Source organism: Cuculus canorus, chromosome 2, assembly GCF_017976375.1.
Source record: "Cuculus canorus isolate bCucCan1 chromosome 2, bCucCan1.pri, whole genome shotgun sequence".
Taxonomy (NCBI): domain Eukaryota; kingdom Metazoa; phylum Chordata; class Aves; order Cuculiformes; family Cuculidae; genus Cuculus; species Cuculus canorus.
The window spans coordinates 122,758,954-122,773,721 of NC_071402.1; positions in this window are offsets into that span (position 1 = coordinate 122,758,954).

Consider the following 14,768-nt stretch of genomic DNA (forward strand, 5'->3'; position numbering starts at 1 on the left):
TTTTCTTTCCTTCACTGAACAGCAGTTTTGACCCCACAGAATCATTTTTTTAGATCAGGCTTCAAATGCTGAATGTTTAATGCACACTTTTTTAAACCAACAAGCTGAATTATCCATCTGGTTGCCTAATATATTTTCGTAGTACCTTTAGGTCCTAGCAAATTGGGTATTTGAGTACCTGAACATCTCCAATTTACCAGAACATAATGACAATGAACACATGCATTGGTGAAAAAAGGGACTTTTTTTGTTTCTATATAAGCACGATAATACATTCTGACACCGTAAGAGCAGTATTTTCTGTCAATCAGCTTGAATTCTCTGTAAGCCTCAGACATATAAGTCACATTGAGAGGGTTATGCATTTCACAAGTGGATTTCTATATAAATACTTTCTCTGGCTCCAGTTCAAAACAACAAAAGAAGTCAAACATTAGTCTGTATTTGTATTTCTTCAACTGAAATGTTTTGACATAAACTGCACACAATCCTAGCTGAAAAGTGCCATACAATTTGGAAGAACTGCTGTGAACATCTCTATTGTTCAAAAAATGCCAAAGTTTTAGCTTCTTAGAAACTTAGAGGCCTCATTTCCACAGACCCATCGACAGCTTTCTAAGAGCACATCGTCCTATATACAGCCTCCTCCTTTTCTTTCTAAGTACACTTAGACAACTACTACTGCCATTGACAGATATAAAAGTGATGTCTGACCTTTACCAAAAGAATGAAATATCTGCAACAAAATGGTGGCTATTTTCTATCCAATTGTGAAGCAAATATCTAGTTTTGCATGGTATTAATCAAATCATTATCACTTTACAGTACATTTCTTTACAGCGTATGGCGAATTCTTGAGTCAAACTGATCGGTTCTACTGCTTAATTCCAGAATAACTCAATGAAAGGTGAGTTATTCTGGATTTGCCCCAGAATTCCCATGTTCCACCAACTTGTAATGGAAGTCTTCACAGCCACAACATGAACATACAAGGTCTGGGTGCAGCTCTGCAATGTGGTAATGAATGTTGGAGTGACTGAAGTGTGATAGGCAACTTCATCATATCCAGGACAACCTACAGGCTTTCCTGAAATGTATCAACTAGCAGAGTCCCAAGGGGCTGATAAACTGCTCAAGCATAACCGCATCACATTGGTCATGTGGGTACTCTCCTTTCCTCTGAGGTTGCTCAAATACTCCACCTACATTCACCCACCACTCCTCCAGTCCCTCCTCATCCTCCTTGTACCCTGTCTGTCTACCACATAACAGAAAAATCCTTCAAAAAAAAGCAGAAACTCTTAAGGTCTCAAACTCCACTTATGGGAAAATATGGGGCCATAGTCCTGAGACAGATTGTCTGTAAAAGGAAAGGCTTTGAATGTAGTGTACCTGGGCTTCAGTAAAGCCTTTTACACGTTTCTCACAGTATGCTGCTTGAGAAGCTGGTTTTCCCTGGCCTGGACAGGTGCACCCTCTAATGAGTAAAAAACTGGCTGGATGGCTGGGCCCAAAGAGTAGTGGTAAATGGAGCTAAACCCAGTTAGAGACCGGTCACAAGTGTTCCCCAGGGCTCGGCGCAGAGTCCCGCACTTGGGAAACAGCAACCTGTGCAGTGCTACAGGCTTGGGGAAGAGTGCCTGGAAAGCTGCCTGGCAGAGAAGAACCTGGGGGTGCTGGTTGACCACTGACTGAACATGAGCCAGCAGTGTGCCCAGGTGGCCAAGAAGGCCAACAGCTTCTTGACTTTGTATCTGAAACAGCGTGGCCAGCAGGAGCAGGGAAGTGATTCTGCCCCTGTACTCGGCACTGGTGAGGCCGCACCTCGAATACTGTGTTTAGTTTTGGGCCCCTCACTACAAGAAAGACATTGAAGTGCTGGAGCGTGTCCAGAGGAGAACAACGAAGCTGATGAAGGATCAGGAAAACAAATCTTATAAGGAGCGGCTGAGGGAACTGGGGTTGTTTAGCCTAGAGAAGAGAAGGCTGAGGGGAGACTTTATCACTGTCTACAACTGCCTGAAAGGAAGCTGTAGAGAGGTGGGTGTTGGTCTCTTTGGCCAAGTTACAGGTGATAGGAAGAAAGGGAATGGCCTCAAGCTGCATCGGGGAGGTTCAGATTGGCCGTTAGGAAAAAAATCTTCACTGAAAGGGTTATCGAGCACCGGCACAGGCTGCCCTGGGAGGTGATTGAGTCACCACCCCTGGAGGTGTTTAAAAGATGGATAGATGAAGTGCTCAGGGATATGATTTAGTAGTGGACAGGTATGGTTGGATGTGATGATCTCGAAGGTCTTTTCCAACTTAGGGATTCTATTTTCCTATGAATCTCTGCTTTGCTGAGGCCCGTAAATTTCTGTTTAAAAATGATGTGCTGTACTGAGATGCTTGCAGGTTCTTGCTAATGCATAAAAGCTTACATATGGATTCCCCTGTATGAACTATATTTTTTCTTGTAAATCATAGTGTTTAATAAATGCACAATTAATTGCGTGGTGTTTCAGCTTCACCTACTGTTGCACAATAGGACTCTGGCTACACTGCTGTTATAAGTAATATTCTGTAGACAAAACATTTGGAACCACTCAGGCTTCTGTGGCTGCTTCTGTTGTCAAGAGGCATCCTGAATGATTCAGGAAGCCCAGGTATTTATTCTGATTTGTCCATAAAAAAGTATCAGTAACTTTATTATTTAGTTTGTCCTGCTGACTAACACGGCTACCCACTCTCACTAAAGAATGAATATAATACAAAGGCTGCTAAGTGGCTGTACTATTTTTTTAAGTAAAAACATCAATAAGCACTTGACTTTGAAGTTCTTACCATCCATTTTCCAGTATGACTCTGATAAAAGAAAACAGTCGTCAACTTGTCTCTTTGTTGTACACAATAAAGCTCTATTTTCTGTGAGATTTCTTCATGATGGGACTCTAGCTTTTCCCTACACAATCTCATTACCTCTAACACAGACAAATTAATTTTTTTTCATAAGTCCTGATTAGTCTGTTCCAGTCTAAGATAAGTAGTACCAAATATTTTCTGGTTAGAATGTAATAAATATCCTGGGTTCCAGCCCTGAACCTAGCTTTTCTGAATAGATTAATGGTAAATCCAGTTGTGGGATCTACATCAGTCTGGTGAGTGACAATTTCATCTCGTCACAGGAAAGAACATTCTTATGTTGACACAATCTATTTTACACTGTTATATTATAAATTAAAAGATTGGTGCAACTCCCTAGAAGCATAATCCATTGTTTTTATGGGAAGTCCAAACTAAAATGTTTAAATAATCAAAAAAGTTTAAGATTTTATTTAAAGCCTGGAAAGCAGAAAATCACGATAGAGGAAGAATGTGGTCCTATTAACAATTATAAAATACACAATTTAAAGACAGTTACCATTCTGTGCTATAAGACTTCCTGTATCAGTTACAGTCTCCCAGTGTTATTTCCAGTATCACCAAGGAGGCTTTGTAATCAGAACTGCCATACATATAGTACTCCGAGATAACAAGAATTCTTCTCAGTTATGGTTTGCACAATATGGTTGGTTATGCTTTATTTCTCAGTTCTTTCTAAAATCTTCATCTATTTCCTTTCCTTCTGTTTCAGGGCTACGAAGATGATGAGAGGGCTAGAGCACCTCCCATACAAGGACAGGCTGAGAGAGTTGGGGTTGTTCAGCTGGCAGACAAGGCTCTGAGGAGACCTTGCAGTTGCCTTCCAGTATCTGAAGGGGACACACGAGGAAGCAGGGGAAGGACTTTTTACAAGGGCATGGAGTGACAGGACAAGCAGGAATGGCTTTAAATTAGAGAGGGGCAGATTTAGACTAGACGTTAGGAAGAATTTCTTCACCGTGAGAGTGGTGAGGCACTGGCATAGGTTGCCCAGGGAAGTTGTGGCTGCCCCATCCCTGGAGGTGTCCAAGGCCAGGTTGGATGGGGCCTTGGGCAGCCTGATCTAGTGGGGTGTCCCTGGCCATAGCAGGGGGATTGGAACTAGCTGATCTTTAAGTTCCCTTCCAACGCAAATCATTCTATTATTCCATGATTCTATGATTGTTTCTTGCAATAATACAAAGAGAGTTGGTTTGGTATATAGGAGAACTCCTCTGATTGATTTCAGTCAGCTTTCACTATCTTCTTTTGACAATTTTGCACTGTTATATATAACTATATCTAAGTTAAAACACACCATATTCTAGCTTTAGTACATCATTGTCTTTGCTCAAAGCAAATTGGAGTCTATAGTCCCGATTGTGCAAATGTTCATAAATAGGAACAATGGCATGTCTTAAATAGTTCAACTGATACATCAAATTTTTAATACATATGTGAATATTTTAAGAATAAATGTTGAAAACACACACATGTCCTAAACACATAGTCTGAACCAAGTGGTAGGGGAAAGCCCTTTTTTCCTTTTCTAGGTGAATCTGATTATGCAGAAGTGGAGGCAAGAGGAAGGATTTGAAGAACAATCAAGTCTGACAGTATATATTCTGCAGTTTCTGTTTGGCTGAAGGCCTCTGCAGGTCAGAACATTTTGTACTCGCATGTCTGTTTCCACAGTCACACTCAGTTGCTTCGATAGCCACTTTGCACATTTATTACATATGTTTTACAATTCAGTCTGCTTCATGGATGCACTTCTGTGTCTCCTAACTATTGCCTTTTAACTGTCTAGCCATTCCATGCAATAGACAGCAAATATTATAAAAGTATATCTGATGGTTTCTAACTTCTTTAGCACACTTCACTACATTTATTCAAAACATGCGCAAGGAATCTCAGCTTAGCACAGGAAAGCTCACCTAACTGAACAACCACCTATCAGTCCTAAGGCAGCAGATAAAGGCAACACAAATTGTTTCAGAGCCCATCCCAGGTTCCCTTCCATCACCAGGATTCATCTTCTATATAACCACCAGAGAATGAAGTCCAAATAGACTCATTTCCTGCCTTAAAATAGGAAGAGGATCAGAGGAGTATAGCCCTTCAGGACCTCCAACAGAGGCTATTAGCTGTCCCACGCTGAAAGACCTGAAAGACTTCTCACTCTGATTTTTTAAAACTTTGATTGCATGTAGGGAGACAGCCTTAAGTACAGGATAAGGAATGCGCCAAACAAGAGGATTTTATGGGAGAGCTACTATAACTTAGCTCTTAATGTAGGACAAAGTCACATTCTCAGTTAGAAGAGCATGCACTTGGAATAATGCTACCACTTGTCGTTTAGTAGATTCAGATTTACAGAGGTGTAAACAGGAGGAGAATTTGTTCCAGAATCTCTAGGCAGGCTGAGAAAAAGCCCTCCCGGAGCACATGCTTCAATATCATGCCTTGGGTAAGAGCAAAATCACAGTATTTATGTTTCTTTCATGCACTATCAAGCTTTCATGCGTCATATATTTTGTGTTTCCTTAGGTACTTCACAGCCTTAAAAGAACAAGGGGTAGGTGGGTTGGTTTTTTTTCCCATGTTACAAGAATATACATTTTTCAAGTCTAACTAAACAAAATATATTCACTCTTTAATTGGCTTTTTTTTCAGGAGACATTCTTCTTTTCAGCTAAGAAAGATGTATTCTTTGATGTCTTCATTAAAAGATCTCACATTTTTTTTCCAAGAAAAAAAATTATATATAGATATTAATGGTATGGTAAGCTTTTGTCTTTGCCTTTGATTGTTCCATAATGCCAAGAATGTCTTTTTAAATATGTGTTATTTTAACAGGGTTTATGTTAAGCAACAAGGTGGATATTATTCTTTAAATCTAAGTTTAAACAGTATGAAAAGTGGAGCCAATTGAAGTAAATCATAATTGCTAAACAGGATTAAGTTTGCAACAGCTTCCGAAAAGTCTGCAAGAAAGCAGATACAAGAACAGATCCCTGCAGCAGAAATACATTTTATTCATAGCTTCTACCCTAGACCTGCACTCTCCTAAGTGTCATTGTCATGAATCATTGTTAGCAAAACAATAACCTTAGTGGTCTTACATTTTCTCTCTGTGCAAATTATGTATGTTTCATGTGACATTACTTACTTCCTCAACTAGTAAGTCTTTTCCGTCTGTTGGAAAGCCACCAGTGGTGATGTGCTATCAAAGTGAATTACCTTCTTAGATGCCAGGAAATTAGGGCAATCCAGTGCCTTTCATCTAGCTCCTCCACACTGCCATCCTGCTCCCACAGGGTCTTCCATTCACTCTTCTCCTACTGACTTGTATGGAAGCCATCACATAGAAAGTAATTTCTCTGTGGTTTGAAAAAGGCATTTCAGGCTTGAAAAGGAGCAGTGTGGCTGCATATATGGCTTGTTTATATACAGTCACTGAGCATCTGAAAGAGGATTCCCATGGAACTGCTATGTAAGTTGGTTAAAAATCCAAACATATTGTAGAAACAAAGCAGGGAAAGGATGAGCTATCAAATCAAAGCACGTGTGTCTGTAGGGGCCTTTACTCCCCGTAAATGTCAGGGAGAAACTGTACTTACTGGTTCCTCTTCTACTCAGGACAGTGGTGGACTTTTTCATTTTCTTTGCAATTCTCATGATTCCAAACACTTGGACTTCTATGAATGTAATAGAATGCACAGGGGGATACTGATATCTGAGCACTGTTAACTAAACGATTGACTGGAAAGCGTTAGGCTGAAAGTAGTGTTTGAATGGAAACCAGCTAACAGTTTCCTCCTCTGCTATAAAATACAGTTTGGCTATAAAATAGATATCTTCAAAAAGTGACAAGTGCTAAAAACCCTGTGAATGAACAGTTAGGAGAACACACCGGTTCCCCATTGCCATATCATTTTCCTTCTCTTCCTCTCACTTCTGTTTCACTCCTGCCTACGCTAGCATTCTTCATTCCTATCCCGTAATCTGGTCACACCATGCCCCCCTTTCACACATGCCCACATCCATGCCAGTCTTTCCCTTTCATAGATATTCGCTTGCATGCCTTCCATCTCCCTCCCCCTTTCCATTCTTTCCATGGGTACACTGTGATATCGCTGACCATCCTCTCCTCCTCTGTGTCCAAGTGACTTCTACCCCCCCATGACCTCTGTATTGCTTACTTTGGGGTTCACCTGACCTCCCAAACATTGCATTCCCTTTACTACACATCCACACTAATTTTGCCCATTTCCTTTTTTACAGACCCAAGTTTGCCTCCCTCTGTACACGCTCATCTGAGCCCCTTAGTTCCCCATATTCCTCCTTTTAGCCTCTTCATGCCCAAGTATTGTAAACAGAATTAAGGGGGTTTGATTGCAATTATATGTCTGAAAAAACCCTCTATCCTGAGAGTGGCACAGAGCGATTAAAGAGGACAGATTTCTTTAAGGCACACTTAATCAGATCAGATTTAAAAACAAGTTTGTAATGAAGATCTAGATTCTATCATCTTAATTGTTGTATTGTTGTTGTTTCTTCATAATACAGCAAGTGAATGACATCAAGCAGGTTTTCCATCATTGCATAACAAACAATGAGCACACATCTTCTAGGTATCTCCAGGAGTACCTTCATTCATGCAAAAAGTTCCTTCGAACACTCTAAGTGTCACCCAGACTGGATGCATACATTTGTGGTATACCTAAGTAAATCCAAATATTGTTGTCTCCGTCTATGTGTGTTGATGCAGCTTCCCAGGAAGAAGTGTGTCATGCATGCTCTTTACTGGGAAATTAGCTCTTGCCTCTATTTAAGTCAGGGGCCCTACTGAATCTGAAATGGCCCTATTGACATCTAGTACCCATCACATGAGTCTACTGATACCTATGCTCTCCAGATTGCGATCCCTCCATGACCTCAGTCCAGAAAGGATGAAACAGTAAATTATGTAAATTATAATCTACTCACTATCAGGTCCCCATCTGTTTTTTTCCTTTCATACAGGGCTCCATCCTCTTCAGACCTAGCCCCACATGAACATCTTTAGCAAACACCTGGAGCCAAACCATCACAATGACTTCGTACCCACCTCTCCAGAGTGAATATAGCTGAGGCATGAACAGCAGCATTCTCCGCAGCTCATCCTCCCCAGGATGTAGAAGAACATCTAGCAGCACAATGCATTTAATGGTATTCAATTGTGTACAAAATTCAGTAATTTGCAAAGGGTCTCCCAGTCATTAGTGAGAATTAACGAGGTTCTACTGTAATAAAATCTTACTTCAAAATACAAAGTTTTATCAGAACATATGGGATTATAAAAGTAAATGTGCATCACACATAATCTTATGCCACATTATATAGCACATTTTTTAAAAAGGAAACACCCACAGGTCTGAAGAACTTTTATTTTTATGTAAATGTAGTATCACGGAGACGTGCTTACTTGTCACTTTTTTGTTGTACCATCACAGTGCCAGAGGGAAATAGCATCTCACTTTTCCTAGCCTTTATCGATCTACCTTTGCAAACGTTCTTTACCGTTTATAGGCTAAAGGACTTCTGGCATTGGAAAGCTGTTTTATATTCACATCCATCTCCTATGACACATGTAAGGAAGCCCCTGCAAGAGCTTTGTAACCCAATCCTCCTTGGGAATTCAATATGCTGTACGACTTATGCCCAACCCTGCATGCTTTTTATAATCATAGCCATCATCTTTTTATGATGTCTTGGACTTGAAGAGTCCTGAAAGCAGATGTAACTCATGATGACCTGACTTCAATGGGAGAATGAACCAGGTGGCTAATTGTCTCTAAAACAAATACACTGATAATTAGCAGGAGAGCAAAATGCAACAGAAGCCTAACCACCAACCTTTATTTAAGTTAAGCAAATGGGTGAGCAAATGATGCAGCTGCATCGTAGTTTGACAAGTTAATAAGGGAACCATACTTCATCTAGTCAGCTACTGTAGCCAAAGCATGCCCTCAGGAACTGGTATCAATGATTCTGAAATGGTAAACTTATACAAAATGGAGAAAAAAATATCAGCATTACTGCAGAAAAACTCTTCTACAACAGCTTCCCTTTCCAAGCAGGTCACTGCAATAGTATTTCACTCTGAGTACCCGGATTCAAACCTTGCCTTACATCCCAAGTGGAAATAAACATGGTGGCCTCATCTTGCTATCCACTTGCCCACGTTGTAAAAACAAGCACATTGGCATCCTGTGCTGAGAAGCAGTCTAGAAACAAATAGCAAAGGAGCTGCCAGTTAGGCTGTATTGCATTGGCAATGCTGCACAGAGAAGCTTATTTGCTAATAGCTCACAGAGTAGTTGGCTTTAGCTACCATTGCCAGTCCCCCATTTTTACAAGCACTAAACTTCAGCCCATTGATTCCATAAAAAGCAAACAAAGAAAATGAGTGGAGCTTGCTTTAAAGGTATTAGCAACTTGGAGACTTTAACACTCTCCATGTTAAAACACAAATCGCTTTGTAAATGGTGTTAAACGGCAGCCAAAAAAAAGAGCACCATGAAAGTACCCAGTTCAACTAACTCCAAGGGTGTTGACAGAGAGGTGGAAAGACAAGCATTTCCAAATAATTCCCATGATCCTTGTTCCATTTATGATACTGATCAGATAATTCAGACTCTTGTGGTGTAGGAGGTAATATGTTCACCTTTGTTATCTTGCCTCAACATTTACGATTAGTATTCCTTAAAAGAGGGATACTAACAGCAGTGGTTATCTGATTATCTAGAATTGTTCTGAAATGCTGGAGAGAAGAAAAATCAAAAGGACCATTTACCCGGCACTGTACTTCCACTTTGAAAACTAATTTAAGCATATCCTTTTAGGGGAACCTCATACACAGGAGAGGTTTTGTTCTGAAAGAGAACTGGAAAGCAGAATTAGATATAAAGCAAGGGCCCGATACATCAGTATTGTGCCAGTCTTAACCTGCTCTCTACTTCTTCCCTGTACTGCAAACACTAAAGCAGAAAAGTCATGCTATCTCTACCCACCCCACCTCACCAAACAGACTTCGCACAAAAGTAGGTTTTGTCAAAGCCTATCAATCACACATCACTAACCTCTTCGTGAGTGAGTATCAACAAGTTTACCCTGGCATAACGCTGAGGTAAAAGAGTCATGAGGTTAGCCTCTTCTTAGGGCCCAAAATGAGCAAATCACAAAAAAAGAAACAGGCAGCACAAATGGTGAAAAGTAAAATTTTCCACTAACATGTTTCTGACTTCCAGTTTTAATAGTCTAGGGAATTGTTATTAAAGTGATCAAAGAGAGAAGTCACAAATGCGAGAAATATGACAACTAAGCATCACGCCAGTGTGGCAAAGTAGATTGCTTTCTTTCCATTTCCTGTTAAATACTGCTTTGGAACTTTATTTTGATGTAGATTTGACAAAACTCTCATTGCATTTCAGGTCTACTGAAAGAAAAAGAATAAAGGGAAAATGAAGAGACTGTCAGAACAATAACTGCTTTAAAAAAAACAAGTCTGCTGAGGCTTTAGATTTACAGAGTTTACTTTGACAAATAGAAAAAAAAAATCATTGGGGAAAACAACCTCTTGTCTGCTTCTGCAACCCCTTAAGACATTTAGCTGTTCACTAAGATTCAGGTACTTCTCTCTGAACTTATATGTAATTAGCTATGCTATAATAGTTGAAGTAAAGAGTAAATTAGAAGTACTTCCTTTCAGTTCTTCTGTTAACTGAGGTTAATGTAATAGCATGTTAAGATTTCTTTTTTTTTCTTCCACATTCATTTATCATTTCATTGCTACATTAAAAGATAGACATCTAGACCTCTACCAAGTTCAAAATAAGCTTAGCTTTTGTTATTCGTTCATTTAACTTTCTGGATAGACTAATAAATACATGGAAATACATCATCTGTTCACCAGCTTTAAATACACCACTGTGAGGTAAAAACATTTCCAGTTCCAATACTTTTTGTTTTTCCATGATAAGAATTACACTATAATAATAACACAAGTTTACTATGATTTGCCTAGAAAACTGTGGCTTAGTATTGCCTGGCTCCAACTTAGCACGTCCTCTTTGCATTAATTGTTCTGCTGAATAACTGGCATAGGGCCAGCAGTCATAGGGCCAACTTCTTGGGATTTTCTTTCATACAAGAAGCCACTTCCCCAGAATAAAGCTATGGGTATGAGGCCTCTCTCTCCTTTTCTCAGATGTCGAAAATGCCAAATATACATAAATAAACAAATACTCTTCTTGGGTAGAAAAGAGTCAAGTGTTAGTAAACTCAAAAAATCTCTGTATCTACATTTCTATAAGTTTGGGATGAGATCTGTGGTCATGTTACTGGAGCACCTTCCATACGATGACAGGCTGAGAGGGGTGGGCTTATTCAGCCTGGAGAAGAGAAGGCTCCAAGGAGATCTTATAGTGACCTTCCAGTACCTGAAAAGGGAAAGACCATTCATAAAGGCTTGTGATGATAGGACAAGAGGAAACAGGTATAAACTGGAGAGGGGCAGATTTAGGCTTGATAAAACAGAAGAATTTCTTCACCATGAGAGTGGTGAGACACTGGAATAGGTTGCCAAGGGAAGATGTAGATGCCCCATCCCTGGAGGTGTTCAGGGCCAGGTTGGATGGGGCCTTGAGCAGCCTGATCTAGTGGGATGTCCCTGCCCATGGCAGAGGGGTTGGAATTAGATGATCTTTAAGGTCCCTTCCAACCCAAACTATTCTATGATTCTATGATTCTATGATTCTATGTTACTGATTCTGGACTTTCAGGTAATGTAACACAGAAATGCAAAAGGGTCTGTTACTCTGTGGAACCCATTGTCACAAGACATTTTAGTGAAATTTTGATGTATACTGTAAAAAGAATAATGTACTTCCTAAAGTAAGAAGACTTTTCACTTCTATACCCAATTCTAGGAAAGACAAAAAAATCCCAACCTCTAAAAATTGACAACAGGAAAACATTTTCTATTTGAGCTAATTGTATTATAGGTACTTACTAGACAATTTTTTTCACTCACAGGCAACAGATAAGGCACTAGAGGAAACAGTACTATCTGGTTCAGAATGCCTGTCCCTACATCAGTTTCATGAAACATACTGATACTTGTGCCCTTGACATTTCCCACATAGTTCTGCAAACTATCAGCTTTGTTTACATTTCCACTGCAGTGCACGCATACACAATTGTACACAAGTGTTCCCCCTCACCAGCTGAGCACATATCCAGAAATAAAATACTTCTTAGAGAGGTTATGGATTTAGGCACATGGAGGATCAACACGTTCCTCGGGTAGATGGGGCACTGGGACTTGGAGTGTCCAAGGAAACTAGAAGCCTGGAAGACACGCCTTAAAATCTTAGAGGTGATGATGTACCAGTTGATAAATTGAAAGAGTGAGTGACCCAATGAGTGACTGAATGAGATGAAAGGGTATAGTAATTATATGGAATACTCATTCATAGTTGCCTCACGTTGAGTAGTTTGTTTCTTAGCATCTGTTTATGGGCTTCTGTCTTTTGAACATGGTAGTGACAGTAACTAGAAGATGCAGAGGGTTACATGCACCAGTCTAGGTAAACACAGAAGAAGAGGCTAAAGGACATAAAAATCTTCCTGTCTTTGTAAAAGCCAAACACTACTGTCTAGCCAGAAGCCTGTGACTTCTGAAACACCTTGTCATCAGATTTAATCAGGGCTTCTCCTCCAATGATTGTCCTGCTTTCTACAGTTTTTCTTTCTTTTCTCCATCTTCAACACTGGCAATAGGTTTGGAGCCACAGCAGACTTTATGTGAATGTTTTAAGAAGAAAGGAACTGCAAACCAAATGAAAGCAACCAACTCATTTATGTCCACTGGAAGTTTTGTAGACCTGTGAAATGAGCTAAGAGGAGGCAGGCTGTAAGGACAGAGAGGAGGATGTGATTCTGAATGATCAGGTTGAAGAGCAAGATACTTGCCAGTGTCTTTCCTAAAGGAGATCCTTCCCAGCAGCAAGTCACTTTTCTTGGATCTGTTCACTAGAGAACCAAAGAAAAGGCATAAATGCATTGGAAATTAGAGCACAGGCATTCCACTATCCTAAAATATAAGGCCTATTTATGCTTATCAATATCTTTGAAGTGCTACAAATTAATATATCTCGCTTAGTTCTTAAAGTAGTAGTGGTTGTTCCCCAGGAGGAATCTTCTTACTTAATCTATACTCTTCTTACTCTACTGTTTTCGATGACCAAATGTGTAGGACATATGTGAAAAATCAGAGTAGGCTTTTTTGTCCCTTGACTCATTCAACCAGCCTTTCCCCACAAAGTACTTCGCCATTCCTCAGTTTTCCTCTCATGTCTACTGAGGAGATTCCTGCTAGGGGACTAATTCACCTAATTGTTTAAAAAAAAATCATTTGTTTGGAGTCTTTTAAACACACTGATTCTCAACCACCCAGCCCAAAGCCTGTAGTGAAGTGATAATTAGGTGTTAAGAGCTAACCAGGTAACCACAGAGGTTATCTGTCTCCAGGCAGCCATTAAACACCTAAGCAAGATTGAAAGTACAAAAATATGAGATTCTCAGGAGCATTCAGCCCTAATAAATTCTGAAACCATTAGAAACATTTGGAGTTGCTGGCCTGTCTTTATAGCTCCACGTTGCTGTGAAACAGCCTGGTGTGCTTTAAAGGACTCACCCACTTAGAAGACTCAAAGCTCGTGATAAAAATATGATGCATTTAGGCCCATAAACCTTACTGTACCGCCTTCTTTCCAGTCAGGCTAACATACTGAGAAAATTCTTCTCCCTAAAACCTCCAAATAATAAATCTTCATTCCATCCAGGGGAGAGTTTTGTAAATGTGTTTGACTTATTTTCTGGGAATTATTGTGTTTTCAGAGGTGAAGATTCCATGTAAATTATTCTCTCAGTTGACTTGGAGTTCTTCATACGTCCATCTTCCATCTACTAAATTCAGAGAAACGTAATACTTGCCATTACACGATTCGTATTGGGGTCAAAATAAAAATAATTTAGAACATAATAAATAGATTTTTCATTCTTTTCCTTTCTGATGCCATTTCTATATTGATCCTCTTTTTTTTCAAAGATTCCAAGTTTTATGTACCTGACTGAGGTCTAAGTGATATTCAAGAAGACAAATAATTTGTACAGTGTTTAAGATTATATATGTCTAATTTCAAAAGGTTTTTTGCTTTGTCAGGATGCTAAAATGTATCTGACCATACATGTTTTTCTTCCTCCTGGGTCATGATTGCTCATCTACGAGGAGGCCATGCAACCATAGTTCTGTAAACCGTAAAGATTCCATAATGTGCTACAAGCAGGGATGATCAGGATCAATTTTTTTATTCCATTCAAAATCAGACTTGTTATCTGAACTAAAACACTGATATAGATGTGCCCTTAAGGTACATCACATTACCATTCCTGAGTTTCAGGTAATTTTAGGTAGAGATAGACCCAGATGGTATTCTATTGGCTACAGAATCAAAGCCTTGCTTAAGTGAGAAACAAAACTCTCCTTCACTTCAGGGAACAGTGCTTGGTGATCTTCTAACTTTGCCACCTCAGAGCTACTAAGACCAAGGTCATGAACAGTCTTGAGTGAATTACTTTGCTGGCCAAAGATTTCCCTGGTATCATTTCAAGAAACTGTTTTTTTAATGAGAAAAAAATCAGAAAGCATTGCAATACCTTCTCAGAGAATGCTTAATTGAATGACACACTAAGAATAAAAACGGCTGTGAATAACAGGTGTCTAGGCTGTTGGTTTGGGTTTTTTTTCCAATCGCCTCTTTATATTTGTAGATCCGACT